This window comes from Rhamphochromis longiceps, linkage group LG16 (genome assembly GCF_057381845.1).
Source record: "Rhamphochromis longiceps isolate RC_006_pf linkage group LG16, R_longiceps_female_GT1.1, whole genome shotgun sequence".
In the NCBI taxonomy this organism is placed as follows: Eukaryota; Metazoa; Chordata; class Actinopteri; order Cichliformes; family Cichlidae; genus Rhamphochromis; species Rhamphochromis longiceps.
In genome coordinates, this window is record NC_140572.1 from 33089549 (window position 1) to 33106093 (window position 16545).

Consider the following 16545-nt stretch of genomic DNA (forward strand, 5'->3'; position numbering starts at 1 on the left):
GAAGTCATGTTATGACAGGTTTACGCTGCTTCAAAGTTCCTAATCCTTTTTGTTATTATGAGACTGCGAGTGAAGGATAAATCTAATGTTTTATAGGAGAAGTAATGCCCAGTGGGTCTTCAGGACTTAAGCCAACCTGTTTGAAGCGAACACTTTGCTCCTCTGAGGTGTAAACCTTAAGCTAAGTATCGATATAAAAATTTAGCTTCAAGATGAACTACAAGAAACGGTAAAACCAGACATTTATTGTTACTAAGCAACACTGTGGCCCCTTTGAGGATGTAATTCTCTTTATTTATGAAAAAACTGAGGATCAGACATTTGGTTTATTACTTTCCCTGCTGAAAATAACTTTTCATATTCTGTGCGGCTCCCGGTGAGCATAGAAAACCTCAACTCTCTGTTGTCTGAGCATGATTCAGAGCCACTTGTCTTCAGTTAGGAGGAAGTTGGGTTTTTGCTAACACAACCCGGATGTTTCAGTGAATTTGCATATCATTTCTAACAGTCACACTCTCTCGTCTATTCTTCTTCAAAACCGTGAATGGCCATGGTTGGGCAGTTGGAGTGTTTGAATGTTATCTTCTCTTTACTGCTTATTTGACTGTTTACGCTGCTGTGGGGAGGCTGAGGTTGCACATTCCTGTAGCTGGTAGTGGTTTCTTCTTGCTGCAGCAGTGTTACCCGGTTGACGTTAGAGGAGCTTGACGGAGCTCATGAAGCATCAGCAGCAGATACAGTATCTCCGAGGAGGAGATTGTCCGTGATGGATGAATCGCATGTGTTTGTCGGGGTTGGGAGGAACGGCGGCGGGTTGTTTTCTGTGTCTTTAAGCAGCAGCTGGGTCGAGTCCCTCACTGGCTGTCCTCTGACAGAATGGTATGTCAGTGCTGATGAGTTGGCCCACTCTGCAAAGAAGCTTTAAAAATAGATGCTCCTGGAAGATCAGCTGTTGCTGCACCCCAGTTTTAGAGCGAGTCTGTGGGTGGGGGTGGGGAGTGGGGGGGTGAGGGTGGTTGTTGCTCGCCAGCTGGCCGTCACACAAGCCTGAAAGGAAGAAAGACTCTGCACAAGATAGTGCAGCTAGCTAGCTGCGGCTTATCAGAAATATTATCCTGTACATTTACAGTATTAGAGAGTGAGAGGAAACTGTCAGTACTGCAAACTTGACTACTTATGGAAGAAATGGGAGGAGAGTAGACAGCAGGAAGGAATGTGAGGAATGGATATCAGGGCATTAGTTATACTGTGCTTTAAGGGAATCTGATTCCTGTGTCTGTCAAACAGTTTGAATCATGCTGTAAACATTAATTTGTACTGTAGCGCAAGGATAGAGGATGGCACGCTGAACTGGGCGATCTCTCTTTAAATCGTAATAAGATAGATTAAATTAATTGCCTTAATGAAAGTGATATTGAATCTTAAATATTGTGATTATATTCTTTTGATTACAGTAAAATAATCTATGAACTAAAGAAACCCTGAAAATGATTTCCATGTAGATGCTTTAGTTACAGGTGCTGGCTCACAGTCACAGGAGGATGCTTGAATTAAACGGGGTGATTGCTCATGTTAATCGTAACACTCCACTTGCACTTGCTGTAGTGTGACCAATCAAAGTTTTCTGCTGTGATAAAGAGTCGAGGGTATCAGTCAGTCAAGCAGATAAACTGAAGTCTGTCATCTGGCTGCTCTAACAGCAACCTCTGTCAACTCTGATTTAGCTTACTCATGTTACACTGGTTTGAAATGCTTATTTGCTCAGCAGTTATTACCCACAGAGGCCGAAGAGCAATCCCACTGAGTTGAACTTTTCCACGATGAAGCTGAAATTTGTCTCTGCTGTGGGAGTGAAGTTTGGTTAGGATGGTGTCATCAGGCCAAGATTTTAATTTGGGCAATACTTTGGTTTTAAAGTAACATTCCCATCGACCTCAGCAGATATTAGCAAGCTGTTGATGTGTCGTGTTTCCCGAAGCTTTAGATTTTATTTGTATCAGTGGGGATGGGAAAAATTCTCAGTTATAAATTTCTCCTCTGCTTTTAGTTTATTAGTATTTCTTGACAAATATGTACCTGACCGATGTAATCAGCTGCTTCTCAACTAATGCTATGTACACAAGTATTTTAATAAATATACACTTAAAGGGCGTTTTGGATCAATGAAAACTGAGCTTTTCAAAAGTGTTCAGACTTTAGAGAACTTTTGATTGGCCAAAAATATGTCCACAGTTACTGTTATATCTGTTATATATACATACTGTTAAATATGCTCTGTAGTTTCTCAGAGTGCTCAAGCTTGTAGTGGATCTCCAAACAACGTCTTTACAGAGGCAGGTGATCAATGTCAAAGACACTGACAATGAGATGCTTCCCCAGCTGAGAATCTGAGGAAGAGCTTCAAAATGAGAGTCACGAGTAAACTGATTAAATTAATGTCACATGGGTGGCTCCAGTGGGAAAGAAAACACTGGGTGTTTTCTCCTCACGCTTAGGTGTAGGCTTGTGGTCTTTTGTTATAAGCTGGTTTAACCTGCAGCAGCTTTTTAATTTGGTCGTTAGAGACTGATGAGTTGATTATAAAGCTCGGAGGACAATTTAGTAAAAAGGATTATTCAAATCCTGTAATACTGCATGTTAGTGGAAGTGATTTCAGCTTGTTTATCTACAACTGTCAGTCCATCATCTGCTTACATTTTGTTCTTCTTCTAGGTTTTTGAACCAGAGGTCATCAGCACAAATTTGACTGCATAAAATTGTTAACAAGCTGTCTTTGACTGTAATTCAAAAAGAAACAAGCCTCATTGGTCACATATACAATCATACAGAGTACAACATGCAGTGAAATGCATCGTGTCTGAGCTGTGACAGGCTGCAGAAGTAGCCGCGCCATTCCAGGGCTTGGTGTTTGGCATGGGGGGCCTAGCCAGGACCCTTACTGGATACTGGAAGGGAATCAAACTTGCGACTTCGGCTCCAAAGGTGTGTGGTCTTACCACTACACTATCCAGCTAAAAACAGTATATAGACTAAAACAAGGAGGTTTTACTTTTTGCCAGGCTCCTGCTGTGAATAATAGTGTTCTCTTCATCACTGTTACATACAGGTTACACTTACTCTTTGTACCATTATTTTGGTTAACAAAGGTGTTATATGAAAGTACAGACTGGCCCATGTTTAGCTTCAGTTTACGTCTTTTCAAGGCAGGAAAAAGATGTGGAAATAAAGTTGTAGCACTTTTGCCTTCACTTTGTGCTAACAGCTATAGTTAATTTCAGGTTTTAAATGATCTTTAATCGGCAGTTTATACTAATTAACTTTAAAGTTCAGATCACGGAGTTAATGAATAATTGTTTTAAATAATGGTTATTATAATTATTGATCATAATACTTGTTATTATGGTTTTTTGCCATAATTGGACAGTCTGGGTTGACTTTGTTGAAGTTGTAGTGACGTGTGTTATGTACCTTTACCCCCAGTGTACCAGCTATTCCCCTCAGGTTGGTCTACTATCGATTTTCACAGTTATGATAGGAGCACTGGAATTTGGCCAGAAACAGACTGTGGTAAAGACTTTTCTGCAGTATGAACTACACCAAAGATTACACCCAGCTCTGTGTGCCTGAGCCTAAATACGTACCTGAGTCTGTTTGTGTGAACTTAGTTGGCCTGTGAATTCTGTTAAATTTTAGTAGAGAGCACCTTTGATAAATATTGACTGTAAGTTTAAGCAGCTTGTATTCCTAAATTCCAGTCAGGTGCTGGAGAGTCAAAACAGAGGCTGATATCTTCATGACAAGTAGCAGAGTACAGCCAAGGTTATTTACTGCTCTCTCTCTCACACACACTCACTCACTATTTTGAGGTTATTAGTTTTCATTCCTCAATCTGATCTGGACGACGTGGATTAACACACACATGAACAATTGAGGTCCATAGAGCTGACCTTCAGAATCATTATTCGCATTATAATCTGATAATGTAATGAGGTCAACTCTATTTCAGATACTTTGCTTGTTTCAGAACAGCCAGCTGTCAGACCTGGCCCACTGAGCTCAGTTTTAACAGCTGGAAGTCTGAGTACATCTCAGTGCAAGATCTGGGTGAGAAATTAAGACGGCTCATTGAATGATTCTACAAACACAGAGAATGTAAACATGGTTCTGTGCGAACTGTGAACTGAATATAAGCATTTTTAGTTCAGGACCAAAATTGTTGACGATAAAAAGGCAGAAAAAAACATTTCAGCTGCTTTTACAGCTTTTTTTTAGCATCAGAGTTGGATGAAATTTGAAGGTGAAGATTGAAGGTGTCCTTACTAACCTTCCAACTCTTAATTTAATGCCAGCTGCTATACGCTGGTCCCATTTCGAAGAATAATCTACAGAAGGACCTGAAACCATAAGAGGTCGTTACAGTTGGTGCAACTGAGTTTAAAAATTGAGAAATGCTACTTTTGATCCTTGTGATTGCTTTGGACTTTGTACTAAAAGTTGTTGAAAGCTGTTTTGCAGCAACTGCCTTGTTTTGTTGAAGTAGTTAATACATAATGTCACTTGTCGACTATATATAATGTAATTAAGTTCCTCACTCTGTGGATGACTCTGGTAGTCCAACTTCTGCTCTGCAGCCTTGATGAGCTCAGTGAAGCGGTGCCAGCTCTCCACCTGCTTCAGATTCTGGTTAAAGCAACCATCCAGTTCAGAGAGTCACTCCAGAGCAGAAGAAGGGGAAACTTCACTAACCTTTAGACCAAGGCATTCGAATTGGAGTTTGTCTGAAGCATCTTGAATGACATTGAGGACTACCGTTACAATTACCTGAGCAGCCATCTCCTAAAGAAACAGGAGACAGAAAAGGATAAAGATAGCTGTTTTGCAATGATTGATAATTTCAAAATAAGAGCGAGGAGACTGTCTGATAGTAAATCACATTGGTGTGTTGAACAGATGGAAAAAAAATCTGAATACATTTAAGAATATTTTGTCAATATAATCAGATGGCCCTCCCATTAAAACATTGACTTGTTTTTGTACAGCAGATGGATTTGTGTTTATTTAGGTAGAATTGAATTAAATTGAAAAGGAGATTTTTGTTCTCATAGAGACTAAATAAAGGATATAATGGTCCCTGTTGGTAGGGAACACACACACGCCCATAAGCACAGAAATGATCTTGCTGTTCTTGGATCGTTTCCATTAATGCGGCTAAAAATGTTTTAGCTTGGCGGTAGAAGAAAAGCTGAAGGAGCAAACTGAATTGTCATTGCTTTGAGTGCAAGTGAAAACTTGTCGCCTGTAGTAAGTACAGCTATAAAAACTAGTGCAGAGTTGCTGGTTGATTTGTAGTTTTTCCAGTCATTACTCTGTGTGTTGGTCAGTTTAGCACTTTAGTCCACACCAAACTAACATCTGTTGGATTTATTACCATGAAATTTATTTCTTACTCAGGATGTTCAAGATATTATGTCACTGCAGTTTGTTCTACATGATGATGTTAATTACATCACATCTAATATTGTTTAAGCTTCCAGGACAAAAACTGCTTTGACATGTTGCTTCTTCAGATCTGTTTCTCTCTGCTTCTCACAGACACAAGGAAAAAAGGTGTGTGTGTGTGTGTGTGTGTGTGTGTGTGTGTGTGTGTGTGTGTGTGTGTGTGTGTGTGTGTGTGTGTGTGTGTGTGTGTGTGTGTGTGTGTGTACGGAAACAGGAAACAGGAGTACGTTGTTACTGACTTGGGAACTTTGTGGTTAGATCACTGTTTCCTTTAAGTTGACTGCGTTGGAATGCTTATAGGTGGAGCAGCAGTCCTCCCAATATAGAAGTAGACTACTTTAAGGAGGTGTGCATCATGCCCTTATGTATAAAAGTTTCCTGAGGCTGTGTCTGGGTACAGCAGGAAAAAAGAGAGTAAAAGTGGAAAGATGTTACTGGTACAGAAGGTGGTACTGTGATTTGAAGTATCATACTATTAGATTAGATGTCTATTTAGATTATTTTCCTAGAAATTTCTTGCTAAAGCCTCCTTCTCGATGTCATCAGATACCTCATGAAACATTATAAGCATAACTGATTGTAGTCTTTTCTCTTAGCCACACTGTACTGAGTAACTGACAAAAATATTGTGCGGTTCGAGCCTCGTATTAGGCTAAACAGTAGACAATATGTAAAACCACTGCAGGAATACCAGGTGATGGCGTAATTGATTATCACTGTATTATCTTAGAATCTCTCAGGGTTAAATTAGAGAACAGTCCTGCCTCTGTGAAAAGCTGACAAAGTTACTGTAAATCACTTCAGAGAACAAGCATGTGAAACCGTCCCAGCCAAGTCTGAAAGGACCATGATTGCGTACTCGCTTGGAACATGTTCATGATATCCTGTTGTGAATTAAGCTCAAATCTCAGGAGTCCACTTGCGCTGTTTGGAAAGAGATGGACCAAAAATTTAAAGACCAACAAATCAGGGGTGGGCGTCCTGCATTTTGTATCATAAGTCAGGTTTGTACTTAAAGGGAATTGACATGAAAGATATTTTCAAATGTTTTCTTTTTAATAGGAGTGCTAGATGATGTATGCGCCAGAATGTGTTATGGAATAGTGATAATATCAGCCAGCCTGGCCTTTAACCGATATGGCACAACTTGTTAAATGTTGATAAAAGCAGAAAGGTGACATTCTTTGCATACCAAGAAAAACTGTTTTTGTGCCATAATGGTTGATGATTTGGTATAAACTATGAAGAATGGCTCCAATAATCTCAAAAAAAACCAAAAACCCTGAATATCTCTGATGTTTAACCTCAGTTACCAGTACCAGATCCATGATTCTGCATCACTTACTCCACAGCAGCTTGTCCGGCTTTATGTTGAGACTCTTGTCTGCAGGAGTTTAAAGAGACAATCTAAACTGGGGATTAACTTGCCAGGTTGGCCCTGCGTGGATCTCAGAAGCTCAGTGAAGCGTTTAAGGAATTGAGTATTTAGAGTGGATTAGTCTGAGCCCTGATGATGATGAAGAAGATGAAGCCCACCACACAGTCATCTAGGGACCAGGCCAGAAAGCCACACAGTCCCTCAGGCAGAAACAGCCGAGTTAATCTTTAATGCTGGGGGCACACATTCATACAGTGAAGGCCACCAGTCAAAAGGCACGCTGAATAAATAGTGCGGTTTTGTAATTCTGCCTCTGTTCAGAATAAACACCCAATTTCAGTTGGGCGCTTGAGGTTTTTTCACTTTTAAAACCCCTTCAGTTAAGGTGTTTCCAGCAGTGAACACCCATTATACCATGAAGTACTCAAACATTTTTTTTCTATAAACAATTACGTGGATGGAGTTCCTGATATGTGAATATACAAAGTGCTGGCTTCAGTTCAGTTTGCCCTGCCTGACTCATGTCTCCATAAAAGGAAGTGGCTTGCCTGTGTGTATTAGTTTCCTCTTGATGACATCACCATGTGCACGGCCCAATGTAGATTGTTATCACAAACTCCTTCCTGTTTATTCCACAAGGCTGAGTTTCCTCCGAAGTTCAGGGAGCGAGGTGGGAATTGGAGAGAGGTTTGGGTGGTAATTGAGTGCAGATATAGCAAGTTATTAGATCAGGTAGATTTTTGGGTGGGTGGGGGATGGGGGATTGCACTTAGACCAAAAGAGTAGGCCCAATGTAAAACGCTGCAAGATACATCTGCAAATTCCTGAAGATCCTGAAAAGCAGCTCTGTGACCAAAACCCTCAGTACAGCTATGCCAGCATAATGCAGCAGCATTAAGTTACTGATTATTTGCTAATGACTCAGACGGACATCACCATTATCAGCGAGCTAACTGTCGCTGGAGAAACATGATAAAGCACCCAAGGTGTTCAGCTGGTTTTCAACCTTCCGAGTCCTAATCCAGTCAAGCATGTGATCAAGATGTGGTAATGTGAATGGAAGTGCATAAACCACATAGGCTCCATCCAGATATTGTATATAAAAGATGGACGTAGGGAAATTTAAACCTCAACTTTAGTGTTTTTGCCACCACCATGTGGATTTCTGGGAGCCAGATGTATTAAGACCACATTTGGACCTGAGTTTGGAGATCTAAGTTAACCGCTAATGCTAGCATGCTTGGCTAACAAGCTGTATCCATAAACTGTATGAGTGCCACATTTTTGGTCAGGTTGTTTTGTTAAACACCAAAAACATGGCTGAGAAATATATTCAATCTTTCAAATTAGCAGAGATGAGGCCTAGCAGCTACAGCCACCTGATGACACACCTGCTAATCAAAGCATCCATGTCGCCAAATTTACAGTTTTAATAATATCGAACCTGCTCAGCTTCCACCTCTGGTGGAGTTGTTATAAATAAGGAAACTATTCACAGAGGTCAGAACCACAAGTGACCATTAGAGAAACTACAGCTTTTGGCACTTTTGCATTGGAATTATTTTTTTGTTTTTTATTTGTTACCTTGTATTTTTTCCGAGAAGTCCCTTTGAGATCAAAATGTCTGTATGGTAACAGACATGCAACAAACATCATGTAAAATGCAGCTCATATTTTATGATACACAAATACCCACAACAAAAACACTCTTAGCCTCTTAAGAAAAACAACCACACTTCCTTCATTACATTTATTCCTTCCTTTAAACTCAGCATTAGATCAAAGCTGTGTTTCCTGTAAAGGTATTGCCTGCCTGAGGTGTGTGGTAAGACAATGCAGATTTCTACAGATCTATGAAAAACCCAGCAGGTCATGTTTTAGCTGCCACAGGACCCAAAGGATCCACTTCCAACATACTAGTGCCAAACACTTCAGGATAGCCCCAGTGGTCATATGTCAGTACTCTGAGGTGTCAGAGCTGAATTGCAGTATTACACGGGTGGTTTTACTGTTGTGGCTGAGTGCTTGAAATCTGTTGATGACCAGTAACATTTTTTTTTCACTTCTCTTGGCCCTTTAGCCTGCTGACCTTTCAGCATCGCAGTTACATCAGATTCATATTTGTCAATAACTGCATGCATGTAGCCACCACGCCTCTACAGTACCATATTTGGTTAAATTATAGTACACTGTGTCTTTTTTAATTTGTCCAAAGCATCACTTGTAACAGCTTTTGATGATGGGCAGTAGTGACTCTGTTGTCCTGAGTTCATTAAATCACATGAATGGAAAAGAATCCTAAACTGAGATGATCAACCACATGTTCCTTTGAGTGACAGAGGAACATGTGGTTGTTTGTTTTGACTGGTTTGCAGTGTGATGAATAGGGAACAGGAGCAAGTATCGGAAAATAAACTTTATGTGTCCTGTTGGTGTTGAGCTCCCTGATGCAACAACTGTTTTTGTGGTCTCTTAAGCAAACCCGATCATCCTCCGTTTGTTGGTTTCACTGCCCACAGGCAAGCAGTAAACAGCTTTGTTTGAAAGTGTGATTTAATTAAGAAGTATATCAGCATTTGTAAATAAACATGTCACAGAAATTACTCTCTGCAACAAGTCTCCTGTTATTCACTCACAGAGCTACATTTTGCAACTTCCTGTGAGGTGTTGTTTTCCCATCATGCTTTAGTGGCACTGGGAGTTTCAACATAAACTGTTGCTGCCTGAAGCGCGGTGGTCAGGCAGTAAGAAGTGTCCTGATACTCCCACAGAGAAAAAAAAAACAAGAAGATAGATTATACCCAGTTGGAAACGTATTAAAATAACTTAAACAGGCATCATTTACAATATGTCAGTGACTAGTTTGCAAACAGAGTGTTTGTATATCATTTAAAGTATGCACAAAGTGCTGAAATGTAGCTCTGCCGGTTTTATCTCATGTCCTCGGTGTTCAGACCCAGCTGCCTCCCTCGTTTTATTTTTAGACATGTCTGAAGCATATACTATTTATTTTTATTCCTGGCCTGAAGTAGCTTGCCCAGTGGCTGACCACTTTGTTTGCAATGCTGAGAGCTGTACAGCTGCTCCATATGTTTGTGGTGCAGCCTGGGGTTTAGTTGCAAGGCTGTGTGAGCAGAAGCAGGCAGGAGTTTTCCTTTTTCCCCTGGATGTTCTGTACTTAACCACAGTTCATTAACCCTCTCCAGGCAGATGTTGCAGATTTGCAACAGTTAAGACCTAACAACCTGATTACCCCACATACATGTTTTATGAGTTTTTTTTACTCAGAAGTACCATTACAGGACTTGGTTGTGCATTAGCAACACAAAACTTAATTTGGGCCTGAGAGGGTTAACATGTATGGGTGGAGTGAGTTTTAATCAAGAAGTGCGATGGTTGGACACTCGGCATTTTCCTTTCAAATTTACATTTATGTGGTTTGTTTGATAATATAATTTAATCAAGTGGAACCAGTTATTATGACCTCAGTTGTTTGGGTTTGTCATTTATTGGTCAGACTGTTGTCATTTCATAATGACCTTAAAAGGCAAATTATATGACAAACTAAGAGCTTTCAACACAGTCTTGAATACAGACTGTATGTAGAGGATGGATGTAACCTTTAGCCTTTGACATGTAGGTTTGTTTTTTTTTAATCCAATGGGGCCAGTGGGAGTGTGTGGATTTGACTTAGAAATATGAACCCGGTGGGCTCATATGGTAGTGACCTGTCAATTACAGGTTAGGCCTACCTGAAAGAGTACATGATTTTTTGTTGTTGTATTTTTTACAGTAAATGGGACCAAATTCACAAAACTATAATTGAGTTGCATTAAATAATAAATGTTATTTAATGTTATTTAAGTACCAACATTAATGAACAACATAGACATTTTCTGCAGTCTGATTTGTTTTTGTTGTTGTTTCTTAAATCAGTCGCTGTCTACGGGTCATGTGAAGGAATTTTTGCTTAAAGCTCTACATTCATCTTTTTCTGTCATTGGATGTATATTTAAAAATAGCAATGTCCCATTGGTTTGTTGACTCGTGTTGATTGGCCATCTTAGCTTTTTGAAACCAGATATCATAAATAAGGGGTGAAACTGAGTGACAAACCAATGAACTCTACACATGGTCACTACACACCTATAAGGTAGTTACTTCTTTCTCATAAGGCCAGCCCACTGTAAAGTAAACCTTCTGTTAACCTCTATTCTGTACCTAATAGAGAACATAATACAATATATAAGCAGAATCATCAAGATCAAGACGTTGTTTACTGATGCTATAGGCCCATTTTCCCACAGACTTCTATAAGGAGTTTTAATAGCAGTCATCCCTTTCTGACCATTAGAAAGAATTAAAACTTGATGGCAAGTTAAGTATTTTTTGTTTTGGTGCTGTAGTTCTTCATGGTCTGTACTTTTCCTCTGTGAGCACATGTGGAATCGTCTGCTGAGCTCATCAGGTTTGGAAACAACGGCTCGATTTGTCCATTTGTGACGTCCGTTGAGTTGACTCATGTCTATGGCTTCATAGTAAGCTGAACTTTTTTCCAGCCACTCCCTTTTAGGCAACATCTGAGGCTTATAAGGTTCTGCAAAGAGGAAATAAACTTTTTTTGGTACACTTAGTCATCACCCTCACCGTACAATGAGCGAACTGTGTGTGAATCCACCTAATGATCCCTTCTCATTTTAAACACAGTCAAACAGAAATCAGAGTTATTTCTGTGCTCTCTTTGTGGAGCCTGTCAGCACTTGTGGTCATTAGAATAACCACCCAACTTTGGCTGCTGAAGACGGGCATGCAGGGCGTGGGAATCCAGCTTGCTGGAGACAATCAGACTAGGTTGGCATTCGGCTCTTGAGGACTTGGTGCCCCGAGAGGCTGTCAGGAGACTCAAGGGATCAAGTTGACAGAAGCCAGAACTATAAATTTGACCTCTCTAGGTACTTAAGTAACATATTATTATGATTAAAATGGAATAAAAAAAAACAAACTCTGCAACTTAGAGCTAGAAGGAGGCTATATAATCTTCCTTTACGCAGTATGTCTTAATGAACCTTCATTAAACTAGGGGGTGAATCATTGTTTTGGTTTGGGGGTTTTTGCAGCTACGATTGTGGCTTCTAATGATTGTGAAACTATGATTATGGGAATAAAATTATTATTATTTTGCATTAATTTTCTCTCCAAATCTCTCATTTGGTCTTACACAATAAATTGCGCTCATCAATTAAGGAAAGATGATGAAAATACTGTGTGTGAACTGTCATCTCTTTTTCAACCCAAATTATTCTATTTATTTTCCATTTGAAATGTATTTAAAGTTTGAGGGTTTATAACAAAACAAACAAAACAAAGTTAAATCCATAATGCTTGTTAAGGTGATGAATAGCTACATTAAATGTCTGAGATTGCCATAATTGACCAAAATAGTAATTTATGATTTTTCCACTGTGAAGTATTCCCACTTAAACTTGTGTATTTTTTTTCTTCTGTCGCATCTCCAAATCACTATAGAGCATCCCAGTTTTGCACTGAACTAGCTCACTGTCTCTCAGGAGGGCAGACAGCCCATTGACATCATGCTGAATTAGAACAGTTTGATAGAACCAGAGTCCATGTAGGTCGGTATAAATAGCCTTAGAGGAGGAAAGAGAAAGGAGGTATGAGTGTGTCTTTTGGCCTAGTTATGTGCATCTTTTTAACTGGAGGCTGATGCAGCATACACTCGCATGGAAAGATGACCCAGTCTGTTACAGCTGCTCGCATCATGTTGGATTACTTTAACTGAAAGCTGGTACCCCGTTTAACTGTTTATTTTAACTTCAGCTTTTGCTTTTTTTGTGTGTCTTGAGTTAAGCTGTTGTGTGCTTAAGTACTGCACTCTATGGCCATACAGTAAAAGGAAGGCAGTAATGTGGTCATGATGAAATAATTCACACCTCTTAGTGTTGTGAAGGTTTTTGAAGGGCGGGTGTTTGAAAGGCGGGTTCCTTTAAGCAGTTTGTGTCTGAAATTTGACTTTCAAAGTTTTAAAACTGAACAAGAAGATGAAAGAAGGTCTCTTACCTCATCCTGAAATGAGTGAATTTTTTGTTTTTCCATATGAAATTAATAATTCCCGAGCTTCCCAAGCTAGGCGAACACCTCAAGCATAATACACTCATTTGTCCTAAAACATATCACAAATCCCGGGAGTATAAACCGTTTTAGACATAGGATTGATAACCTTTAATATAAATTAATCAAAGAAATAGACTACAAGTTGGAATTGAATGAAAGTGGATAGTGGATGTTCATATTAAGCATGACCAGAGTTTCCAGTAATGAAGATGAATGCCAGTAATGACCATGAGCCTAAAGCTTAGCCCTCAGACTCAGTTTTAAACAATTTTTCCTTCTCTTGTCTCTGTATGATGTCATGGAGGGGATACCCCTAAATATGAGCACAAAGGTCTGACTGTGAGCACAGAAGCCCCACCCACCTGCTGTGCAACATTTTAAGATATGTAACCAATCAGAAGAAAATGTATTTAACGTGAGGGAGGAGCTAAAATGACTCATTTCAAATAGAACTGTGAATCATGCAAAACTACTTGAGTAGAGTCAGAAAAACGAAATTTGCAGACTGAAATTAAATGAAAGAGACACTTCAACCAGTGCCGATACTGATTTCATCCCTTCATCACACCATCTTTTAATATTTAGCCAGTGCAAATATGAGTGTGATACAGCAAACAAACATGTGACCTGTTATATGTAGTTTTCCCAGCTGGCCTGTAATTAAAGGCACCAGTAAAACAAATCGGTCTACACAATAGATGCTGACTGCAAGGCAACCTTTGTGACTTGACGGGAAAGTCTAATGCAGTATGCAATTGTTCACATTTTTCTGACACTTATTGAACTGAATTGTGTTGCATTGTGTACAGCACTATGTGCCCACCCATAAAAATATTTCCAGCGATTCATGCTCCCTAATCTGCCTGTTGCAGGTCTGTTTTGCTCTTGTCTTTGATCTGAATTAAGTTGGTGGTTGAACTATTGAACAACCTCACTGACAGAGTGGATAAAAAGCACTTCACCCCAGAGCCTGCTGTTTGATGGAGCAACTGTGTACCAATGCTAATGGAAGTTTTTAAGTGCTGTATTTATGCTGCTCGAGGTCAAACAGACTAATGCCATGTTACTCTTCTGCCACCTCTAATTTCATGGAAGAGAAAATGTCTAAGAGGGAGTTTATGTGTGCATACATAGTGTAGATGGATTTGTGTCTTAAAGCTTTTGGTAGAAATGCAAAGAGTCCCAAGGACAGTGAGCATTGACTTGGAGGAAATGGCACTTATGCAGGCAGTGAGTGCAGCACAGAGTCAATATAGACTCCTGCATCATCATTTTTAGGAGCCTTTCAAAAAATTCTTTATAATTAAGGCGTTTTGTTTTGGGCTTTTTTATCATTATTTAACAATGTTTAGTTATTTGGCAAGACCTACTCGGGACAATTCTTTTGAGTTGGAAGTTCCTGGAATGCATTATGGTGACATGGCTCGCATTCATGTGCAGGAGGTGCTCGGCAAATAGACACAGTTCACTGCAGGGCAAAACGCATCTCTACTGAGGCAGCGACCAGCCTGCTGTTCAGATATTTCAATCCTCTGTTGCCCGGTTCCATACCTCCAAGACATCTTAAGAGCAGATTCAAGCAGATGGTCGCTGTGTGAGTCATTCTGTACACTTCCTAGCTCATAACTTCTATCAAGCGGCCATAGCATCACGGGGATCTACACGCTAAAAAAGCAGGCTTTAAGTAAGTCATGAATGCTCACAGCACTTCAGTTAGTTGTAGTTCATATTTTCACCTGCAGCTTTGCTGATCAAGTCAGCTTTAAATCCAGATGTTTGCTCGTATAATGACAGCTGTCAAAAACGGCTTATTGGTGAACCAGCGGCATCCATGACCCAGCATGTATAACAAACAGATGCCAGTTTCAGTTTCTGTAATATAACTACAGCTTTACTGTGGAGGAAGCCTGGGAGGAACTGCTGTGTGTCTGTTTTTGGTGAGCTTCACCACATCACCACACCTCGCAAATGCTGCAGTCAGTTTAGTGTTTTATTAGTTTTGAGATTAATAAATGTCTAAATGTTGTACAAGGTTTCCTGCAGAAAGCACTCACACTGAATTTTTCTTTTCCCCCTCAAGTGTGCACTTTAAAGTTGTTTAAATAATGCAACAAACAGAATTAAACGCTGAATCATAAAATAGTCAAGTGACATAAGTGGAAGTTTTGCCCACTCATCACTTCCCAAATGAGACTCTGTGTCATGGCAAGGCATCAAAGACACATGAACTTTAACCTGGACAATTTCAGAATGATACAGGAATATAAAAACCTGGATAATAAAGCAGGATAGTAACAAAGCGAGCGTGCAAGTGTTGCTGACGGCATGAACACAAGCTGAATAAAAGTGACTGAATAAAGTTTGCTCAGCAAGCACTGCTGATACGCAGCGAACATGCTGACATACAGACCAAATGCTGTTCTTTCTTTTAATGTACATATTCAGAGAGCATCTTCTCTTCTTTGTGCAAAGGAGAGGAAATTGTTAAAACTAAAAAGTGAAAACAATGGACTAAGTGATGCAGTTTGAGCGTGAACATGAGTAGAGACCTGCAGAGATGTTGCGTAAAGCTTTAATATCCCTGAGGGGCCGTTTGCTTTATATACTCTAGTCCAACAGATTACAGAAATACAGTACAAGCTCCTGCTGTCAGAGGGAAAGGGCCACGATTGGTTTAAAGAAGCAGCATATGGAAGAAATTACTCTGTGTCTATTATTGGTGCCTTCAGGGAGCTCAAACCTTTGCCCTGATGGAAGCATCTGGAGAACAACATGTAAAGGATGCTGGGGGCCAAAACAATGATCTGTGCCTTTGATAAGATCCTCATTTCATCTCATACAGAGGCTGAAGTTTGCTAACGGTAGCGCAGGAATCTAGCTTGACAGTTTGCTCCCATTTTAAGACTGAGATGAATGTGCTTCTGTTATCTGCGGTGCAGAACGTCAGTGTTGTTGATGACAACACAGATTTGGCCAAGCTTGTTTGTATCCCCTGGTGAAGCTTTTTAATGAATGCAGACACGTGTATGTGAGTCCTGAGCTGAACTTTGTTGATAGCGTGCATGTGTGTGATCGTGCTTTCTTCTGAAACCAACTCTGTATTTAGTGTTTTCCTGTTACTCAGTCATGGTGACTGACATTGGGGAAATGCATTAGTGCAGCGGTATGAGCTGTTACAGTTACCCCGCCTAGAGGCTGCAGCCGTGTAGTGTCTACCACAAGTTAGAGGAAGGAAATGCTTACGCACACTGTAACACACACACTTGCAGCACACACTCTGAGAGAGAGATCCTTTTAAGGGAAAGACCCTGCTCTCGCCTGAGTGCTGAGTGGAGCAGAGGCAAGTCTTTCAAATGTACGGGGGCCTAGGAGTCTCACTAGATTGTCTGCTTCTAAATAAAGTCCATGAGATCTGTTCAGAGTTTAAATGATTCTTGATGTCCTGTGTTTGTTCACTGCTTAATTGACTGGTTTTTAGGGGCTGGTAGTGTCCCCCTGTGATATTAATCTTCAACTGTGTGACTGTTTTTATTTCT

The 16545-nt window shown here is 40.0% G+C and overlaps 1 protein-coding gene across 20 annotated transcripts in view; it reads left to right on the forward strand.

Annotated features, from left to right (window-relative positions):
- The window catches only part of lrrfip1a (leucine rich repeat (in FLII) interacting protein 1a), a 46678-nt gene that overhangs the window by 2964 nt on the left and 27169 nt on the right, over positions 1-16545 (forward strand). The gene's annotated exons all lie outside the window — the stretch shown is intronic.